Raw genomic sequence first — 8455 nt, 5'->3', positions numbered from 1 at the left:
GCTGGAGGGACTACATCACCCAGCTGGCCTGGGAACGCCTCGGGGTTCCCGCGGAAGAGCTGACGGAAGTGGCTGGGGAGAGGACTGTCTGGGCTTCTTTGCTGAGGCTGCTGCCCCCGCGACCCGGACCGGATAAGCGGAGGATGACGAGTACGACGACGAGTATTTAACATTTAGGTGCCACATTTAATATTTAGATTTAACTATTTAATATATTTCGAAGTTAACAAATGGTGCTGTAAATGTGGTAAAAGGTGACGTTAAAAAATTTACAACACTTTTTTAAACATTGTTTGAAGCTAAATGTGGCAAAATGTTGATGTTATTTTCAGCGTGAGCCACTTTACAAACGGCACCCCATATCTGTCTCCATAGTTTACACGTGCAGGCAGGCGTGTGTGTGTGCTTCGCAAGAAGTGGAATGAATAAATGAATCAAGTCGCAGCAGACTTACGTGTGCATATACACACCTGTGATTTTTTTTAATCTTTATTTTATCCTCACAAATCAGAGCTACTGACCACCCTCGATGTCTGGTTGTGGTTTAAAAATATTTAACTACTTTAGGCTACAACAGCCTAATTGTGAATATATAGCCTATTATTGAATTGGATCCTAAATGCTGCAAACCTCCATCTGTATGTTTACATTTTTTTTCCGCATTTTGCCCTTTTTGCGAATTTGACTGTTTATGGAAACAGCTTTTCATTCATTCATTCATTCATCTTCTAACCGCTTCATCCTCTTGAGGGTCGCGGGGGGGCTGGAGCCTATCCCAGCTGACATCGGGCGAGAGGCAGGGTACACCCTGGACAGGTCGCCAGACTGTCGCAGGGCTGACACATAGAGACAAACAACCATTCACGCTCACATTCACACCTATGGACAATTTAGAGTTATCAGTTAGCACCTCCGGAGTGCCCGGAGAGAACCCACGCTGACACGGGGAGAACATGCAAACTCCGCACAGAATGGCTCCCACGCCCGGGATCGAACCGGCAACCCTCTTGCTGTGAGGCGAGAGTGCTAACCACCACACCACCGTGCCGCCCTAACAGCTTTTCAGACTTCCTTAAATCTTAAAAGATTTAGTCCCCCTCTCCCATTCCTAGTAGTGGTATATCCCACACTCTTTCCAACGGGCGGGGCTAGCAGCCGTTAGTACTTGGCAGCAGTAGCAGCTGTGGCTGGACCCGGCTGCCCACATCGCGCATCGCGGGCATAGACATCGGAACTAGGGGTGCGAGTGGATGTGGGTTCCCCGGAACTGACCCCCTTTCCACGAAAGCGGCTAATAGAGCTTAGATCGGCCCCAAAAAATCCAGCCCAACTCGGCCCGAGCCCATGCACGTTATGTCCGGGACCAATTAACTGTAAATATGGGCCCTAGCCCGATTTAAACCCGACATTTTTCAATAAGCTGGCTGTTATAATTAAGATTATTAAACCGCAATTCTTGTTATTTGAATGGCGCATCACGGAAGCATGATTATGTAGCCTAATAAAACAGGTGTTTATTTTAGGATCCAGGTGGTGAAGGGCTGTGCGTGCACAATGTCCCAACAGGGGACAGCCCTCCATTCCGAACCACCCCCACTCCGAAATTGATTTTCAAGTCCATATCTAGTTTCCTGCATCAAACACTGCCGCCCGCTCTCCGTCACTCGCACAATTCTGAAATTCGTTGTACTACAAAAGCTTGAAATGAACATTCAACTCGTTGTTTTTTATTGAAAATGTCACTGTCTTCATTTAGGATGTATAATTTCTCTAGCAGCAAACACATTTAAAGGAGACGCTTGTCAAGTCTTTGTACACGCGCTGTCCGTGGTGCTGAAATCCCCGCTGCAGCCGCCGCTGCTGCTGACAGCAGACCAGGGGAGAAAAAAAAGACATTTCTTTGCTCTGTGCTTTCAGAAAATAGTCCCACCGTGTTTGCAGGGCATATCAGGCTGTGTGATTATGCACAAAGATTGGTTAACGCATTGGAGCAATTTCATACAATTTCGGACATTTAACGTGATAAACTAATTTTAATTCAACATGGTCATTTGCTTAGAAGATTCAGCTGAAGCATAACGAGTGTTAGCCTATATGTCATTAAGATGAAGTATTTGCTTGTTTTGTGGTTAATTATGCACATGATCCGTTTGACTCCATCATGCCGCCCGTTCGTTCGTGCGGACAGGGTTATGTTGTTCCTTAAATGGCTTGATTTAGTTATCAAAGTTTCATCCCCCCATTGCTATGATAATCAGACGTGCGTGCATAGACACGACGTGTGATCACAGGGGTCAAAAGTGTCAGCTCTTGAAGCAACAACGCATGTGTAATGTATATATAGGCCTATATACACACACACACATATATACAGTATATGTGTGTGTATATACTGTATATATATATATATATATATATATATATACAGTATATATGCTATAAGTGTAGCCTATATATATTTACACAGTTTCTATCTATCTATCTATCTATCTATCTATCTTTTTATTTTCTTTCCTTGTTCAGGCACCATTTTTAACACTTCTACAACAGATCATTTATTAGCCTATAATAATAGGATACTTGCAGCTTTATGTTGTTAATAAATTTGAAACATAAATTTTAAGGTCAAGAAAGTCATACTTTGTGGTAAAACTGTTGAGATACAAGCTTTTTAATTAGAAAGACTAAACAGGAGGAGGTCGCGTATGTGACGTCATAGTCCCAGGGGGGTATGAGGACTAGGGAGACCCACATGTTGTGGAACAACCACCGTCAGACCCTGCTCACTATTCCTGAGCACTCATCCAGTGCACAGAATCCACCGAAAAAGCAGATCTACAAACTCACCATCCATGGCACATAGTTTGATCGCATATGAATTAATGTATTAATTAAATATCGCCCTTAAATAATGATATATTAAGTGGGTTAAGTCATAGTGACCTAACCATTAATTAATTAGGCTAATGGTGTGGAGCATTAATTGATGAGTTAATGGTGAATTAATGTATGAGTTCATCATTAAATGTTTAAATGTGAGTTAGGCCTACCTCAATATCTTAAATCAAATTGTTAACACTATGAGGCTGATGTGGGCAATTCCTCATGAAATAGCCTTCACTGCAAGATAGGGCGGACATTGAAAGAAACTAGAAAAGTTGAACTACTGAGAAATACAGCATTGAATTAACGTAACAGAAATTGTCTGCACACACATTTGCCTACACAGGCTAGCCTACTTGTTTACATAACTTATGAACTCGTTTGCACAGATATGAAACAAAAGGAGGAAGAACTGAAGCAGCTTTGTGATGATGCTACTCAAATATTTTCACACGTTATGAGGACAGATCAAACTTATTCTGCAAAGTAGCCTGTGGTTTACTAATTTCCCATTTAACTGTTATCACAGACTTGTCTCTCCATTGTATAAATCAAAAAGTTCATATCACTTTGTGACTTGCTGCATATCATAAATAAACAGCAGATCAACCAAAGTATTTTTGAGAGATTCGGCTTTTAATCAACAGCACATTGATATTGACAGATTCCAGACAACCTCAGTTATACAGTTACATTAACTGGAAAGTGGTTTGACTTACTACAAAAAAAAAATATAGTCAATAATAAAGGTGGTGATGTTTATTTTAAAGATATACATTTAATTTATCCAACAAAAGAAATTCTTAAAGACCTTCTGTCTGAATCCTGTGTATTCTGCAAACTGACACAGAAACTATTGTTCATTTATTTTATGAATGTATTTATGTTCAATTATTTTGGATTGATGTTGACAATTTGATTCTTTCTGTGGAGTTAAGATTAATTTGCTAAAAAAAAGAAAAAAGAAAAAAAAAGGACATTACTTTTTATGTGGAGAAAAACAATATGGACAGAAGACATCTTTTATTTTTAACCCATCGTATTTTAGATGGAAAGTTTCATATCCACAAAAGCAAGTGGACGGAAAGGAAACCCAATATACACCAGTTAAAATACGAACTGACCAATATGAAAGCCATCAATCAATCAATCAATCAATTTTATTTATAAAGCCCAATATCACAAATCACAATTTGCCTCACAGGGCTTTACAGCATACGACATCCCTCTGTCCTTATGACCCTCGCAGCGGATAAGGAAAAACTCCCCAAAAAAAACCCTTTAACGGGGGAAAAAAACGGTAGAATCAGGACTTTGAATGTTTATGAAGCCTTAAAATCCTCTCTATATCTTGAATGCATACTCACAACTTTGTATATTTGTTTTTATTTATTTACATTCATGTTCATAAATTAAAATAAAATTGGAGGGAAAAAAACAGTTACACAATAATTTAAAGATATCCCGGCTGCCAGCATTTTCTGGTGAGATAGGCTATGGTAAACAGAAAGTAGTGGGGAAATGTCTGGAGGAACTCTAGAGGAAAGAGAAGTTGCAGAAGAGCGGGCTTCATTATAGAGCAGCTACAGTGGCAGTGGAATTAATGTAAGTGCATTTTCTAGAAAATAGCTCTTTTAAAATAAGAAAAGTCAAATATGAGGTGTTTTCTCATATTTGACTTTTTAAGAAGGCTCTTATTTTTTTCTTATTCTACATCAGAATCAAATGAAATTTAGTGTGTGACATTCTGAGGTGGTCTACTATCAATCTGAAGTGAAACCATCCTCTGGAAACGTGAGATTTCATTTTTATTCAAAATAAAAATGAAATCTCTATACAGCCTGGTATTATGGCACTGACTCGCAAACCCCAGACTCCACCTTGTGGCAGGAACAGGCAACAACACACAGCACCCCAACTGCTGTGGAAATAAGTAGGTATAATAAATAATATAACAATTTCATGAGACACAGTTTGTTCCCCTTGATATAAAGCTGCAAGTATCCTATTATTATAGGCTAACAAATGATCTGTTGTATAAGTGTTAAAAATAGTGGCTGAACAAGGAAAGAAAATAGATAGATAGATAGATAGATAGATAGATAGATAGATAGATAGATAGAAACTGCGTAAATAGCCTATATATAGGCTACACTTATAGCATATATATATATATATATATATATATACCTACTGTACATATATATACAGTATAGCTATATGTAAGGGATAATGTAAAATGAACCGGTGAATACTGGGAAAATAACTCCCGACAGGGGAATAGCGGAGGGGTTCTATTCCCCTGAAGGGAGTTGTTTTCCCAGTATTCACCGGCTCATTATACATTATCCCGCTTATCACACGGCTAATTATCAGTTAAATAAATTATCTGAGACAGAATATTGATTAATTATATGATTTTTATTGATTTATAAATTAAATCGGGAGGAGAGAAAAAAAACCAACTGCTGGCAACGGCTGGATCTCCTTGTCAGGGCACCGCCCCTTGCAACGCTGGGCTAGCAACGGTCATTACACAGTAATATCAGACCTCTGAATGTCGCGACTGACCAATCAGAATACAGCATTTAATAGAGCTGTGTAATACATATGTATATAGTACTATATATATATATATATATATGTATATATAGAGAGTATATATATATATATATATGACGAGAACGGCCATGTATTATTCTTTTTTTGTGCACTGTTATCTCATGATAACGACTTATTAATTCGTTATCTCGAGATAAAGATTGTTTTCTCGTGATAATTGTCAAGTCTGATGATTGCGCGCTGGTTAATGTCATCGTCCTGATTTCAGCCTACAAGAGCTGCCACTGGTGTCCCAGGGAGGTGAAAATGGCAGATGACATTATTGATCAACGCACTACGGTTAAGTGATCCTGCTCATCGATGGGAAATCACATCATCTGCTATATGTGACGTACAAGCCCTTATTTGGATAGCACATCGTTGTATTCCCCACACATAAAGCCTATTGACAGCGTAATGCGCTCCGGCTGCAGATGTATATTAAGCATTAATCCGTTCTTGCAGCACGTCTACAGAAAGTATTTAGAGACAAACCAGCCATCTGTCTGTCATCTCACCTGTTTGGCCTGCCTTGACCAGCGAATTCATCAGCTTGTAACAATCTACTTTTACAGGTCACGGGAGGCACAGGTTCACGGTGCCAAGCTGAAACCCCTGATATAACATAGCCCCAAAAAACTTAACTCTTTTTGCTTTCAAAATGCAGCACTACATTGTATAAAAACGAAAAGGACTCATATGGTTAGTTTAACTCAACACCTTTAGTGTAATTAAATTAAATCAAACTCAAATTAACACGCGTCCGCTCGGACGATTCACTCAATTAACACAGCGCGTCACGCCGATACAGAAAACAAATAACCCCCACTGTGCATTTACTGCTTGTTTATTAATTCCAGTCACGTTTAATAGTAGCTGCAGCAGCAACAGCTAGTTGCCAACAGCTGTCTTGTTATTATTTCTTTATTACAGATGTGCGACGTTATTTGGCCATGGTGATCGCCGCTTGCTGTTGGTCAGGACTTCTGTTTTTCCTGCTGATGTTGTTTTTTTTATCTATGTACACTGTCTTGGTTCGTCATGTCAGAGGTAGTTAGTTTTGGAGTATAGACATTTGTTTGTTTTTGCATCTTCAGCACCAAGGACAGCGCTCAAACTACAGTTTCTTGTCTGCTTTTGTCATGTGGTGAATTCTACTGTTGGCCAGTTTGCATTTGTTAGAACTTCTTAATGTTTTATTTGTGTGTAGCTTATGGCAGCCAGTTAGTAGCCTAGAGAGTGGCGATGTGCAATGCGCTATAAAGCAGGAAAAAAAATACAATGATGTCACTCATTCATTCATCCAGTTGGCAACTATGGGTGGGGGGGATTTTTGTTGGGAGGGGCGGGGGAAGCACGCACACTTATCAGTGATTAAGGATTTGATTTGAAGTTATTTTATAATAACACGCAGTTATAAGAGAACTACAATGGATGAACACGACATCTTTATTGTTGAAAATGAAACTTTGCTAACTAAATCAAGCCATTTAAGGAGCATAACAGCATTATTTGTAACCTTGAACGAAAAAAAAAAGTCTGCGCTCCTGACTCATGCATTTCCAAAAGTGGACCTTCTCTCAGTTGACCTACTGATGAAGACTTTAAGCAGGGTCGAGACATCGCTTTCATCCATAAGGTCACTGTGAGCGTTCATAATGGCCAAATGTGTTAGTCTCTCCTGCATCATGGTGTTGCGCAGCCAGGTTTACAGCCTGCGCAAGGCTGAGAAAGAGAGCTCGGATGCCGCCACAGATATGGGCAGGTCCAGACAGAGCTTAACGAGCTTCTCCACCTCCGACAGCATGGAGCGGGTTTGGGTTTGGGGCTGCAAGGTTTGCAGGCATAGTCACCGTGACGTCACCCATCCGTTTCTGAAGAGTGGATTTGAAGCTCAAAATACTCGGCTATGGACGTCGCCATCTTGGCAGTGCCTGACTCCGCCCAACTCCCGGACAATCAAAAATGGGCAAAGAGGCGGGCCAAAGGAAGTCTGGTTGCCTAAACACGCCCACCTCGCGCGACGCTGCTAAGTTAGCTAAGGCTAACAAGCTAGGCTAAGAAGCTACGAGGCTAACAAGCTACGCTACGTTGGCAAGCCCTGTGGTGTCGGCTTGGTGCCGCTTGGTGCCAGCTCCTTCACGAAACTTGAGGTAAGTTGAGTCTACCTGAAACTAACATTATACTACAAATCTTGAAACAGTGATTCAGCTGTTATTCAGATTACACAATCTTAAAAAAACGCTTCAACATTTTTAAATATAGAACGCTAACGTTAATTATGGTAACGTGACATTGATAAAAGTCGAAGAGGACTGAAATGTATCTGTAACGTTAACGTTACTGTTATCAACAGCGCATTGCGAGATTATCATCTAGAACATGATAAAGAAATGTAGAAATTGTGAAAGAAAGGCAGTGTTATACTTGTTACAAGATGTTAATTTCTTTCAGTACATCACCGGTGTTGAGGTCATGGCCACTTGTTAACGTTACGTCTCCACCACGCCTGCTACACACAGCAGAAACTCTAAGTACCAGTTTTGGCTACTTGACTTTAGACAGCTAATATTACATTGTCTTCTAGGGACAAAAAGAAAGCATTTAAAAGACTGTCATTTACATTTTGAGGTGTTGCTCCCTGTTTTATTTTATCCTACAGAGGTGACATAATAGTATTGTCAACAAAAAGAAGTGATTCACCCTTTAGGCCTATAGTTAACTTTCTGTTTTTTTGTCTTTAATTACCTAAAGCATTTATTACACTCATTTTACTTTCATATGCACAGTGTGGATCATTGGTGACAGCTATGTCCGGCGTGGTGTCCAGAGAGCTGCAGAGACCTTGGGAAGCACCCTCAGCATGCCGGGCGTCCGTGTCTGCTGGTTTGGCTGGGGTGGACTGCAGTGGAGAGGCCTTTTCTCCTTCTTTTCCCACTCCCTGCGAGGAAGAGCAGCACCAGATGTCCTC

The 8455-nt window shown here is 40.3% G+C and overlaps 2 protein-coding genes across 2 annotated transcripts in view; both read left to right on the top strand.

Moving 5' to 3' along the window:
* The window catches only part of LOC126383142 (choline transporter-like protein 5-A), a 222819-nt gene that overhangs the window by 157981 nt on the left and 56383 nt on the right, over nt 1-8455 (top strand). The gene's annotated exons all lie outside the window — the stretch shown is intronic.
* Nucleotides 706-8455, top strand: part of LOC126409010 (coiled-coil domain-containing protein 106-like) — a 298969-nt gene continuing 291219 nt past the window's right edge. Inside the window, exon 1 of the mRNA XM_050074873.1 lies at nt 706-816. The gene's annotated coding sequence lies outside the window, so the exon portion shown is untranslated. The remainder of the gene's footprint in view (nt 817-8455) is intronic.

Source organism: Epinephelus moara, chromosome 21 (genome assembly GCF_006386435.1).
Source record: "Epinephelus moara isolate mb chromosome 21, YSFRI_EMoa_1.0, whole genome shotgun sequence".
Classification (NCBI taxonomy): domain Eukaryota; kingdom Metazoa; phylum Chordata; class Actinopteri; order Perciformes; family Serranidae; genus Epinephelus; species Epinephelus moara.
The sequence above is the reverse complement of the archived record's forward strand: the minus strand, read 5'-3'. Positions and strand labels throughout refer to the sequence as shown.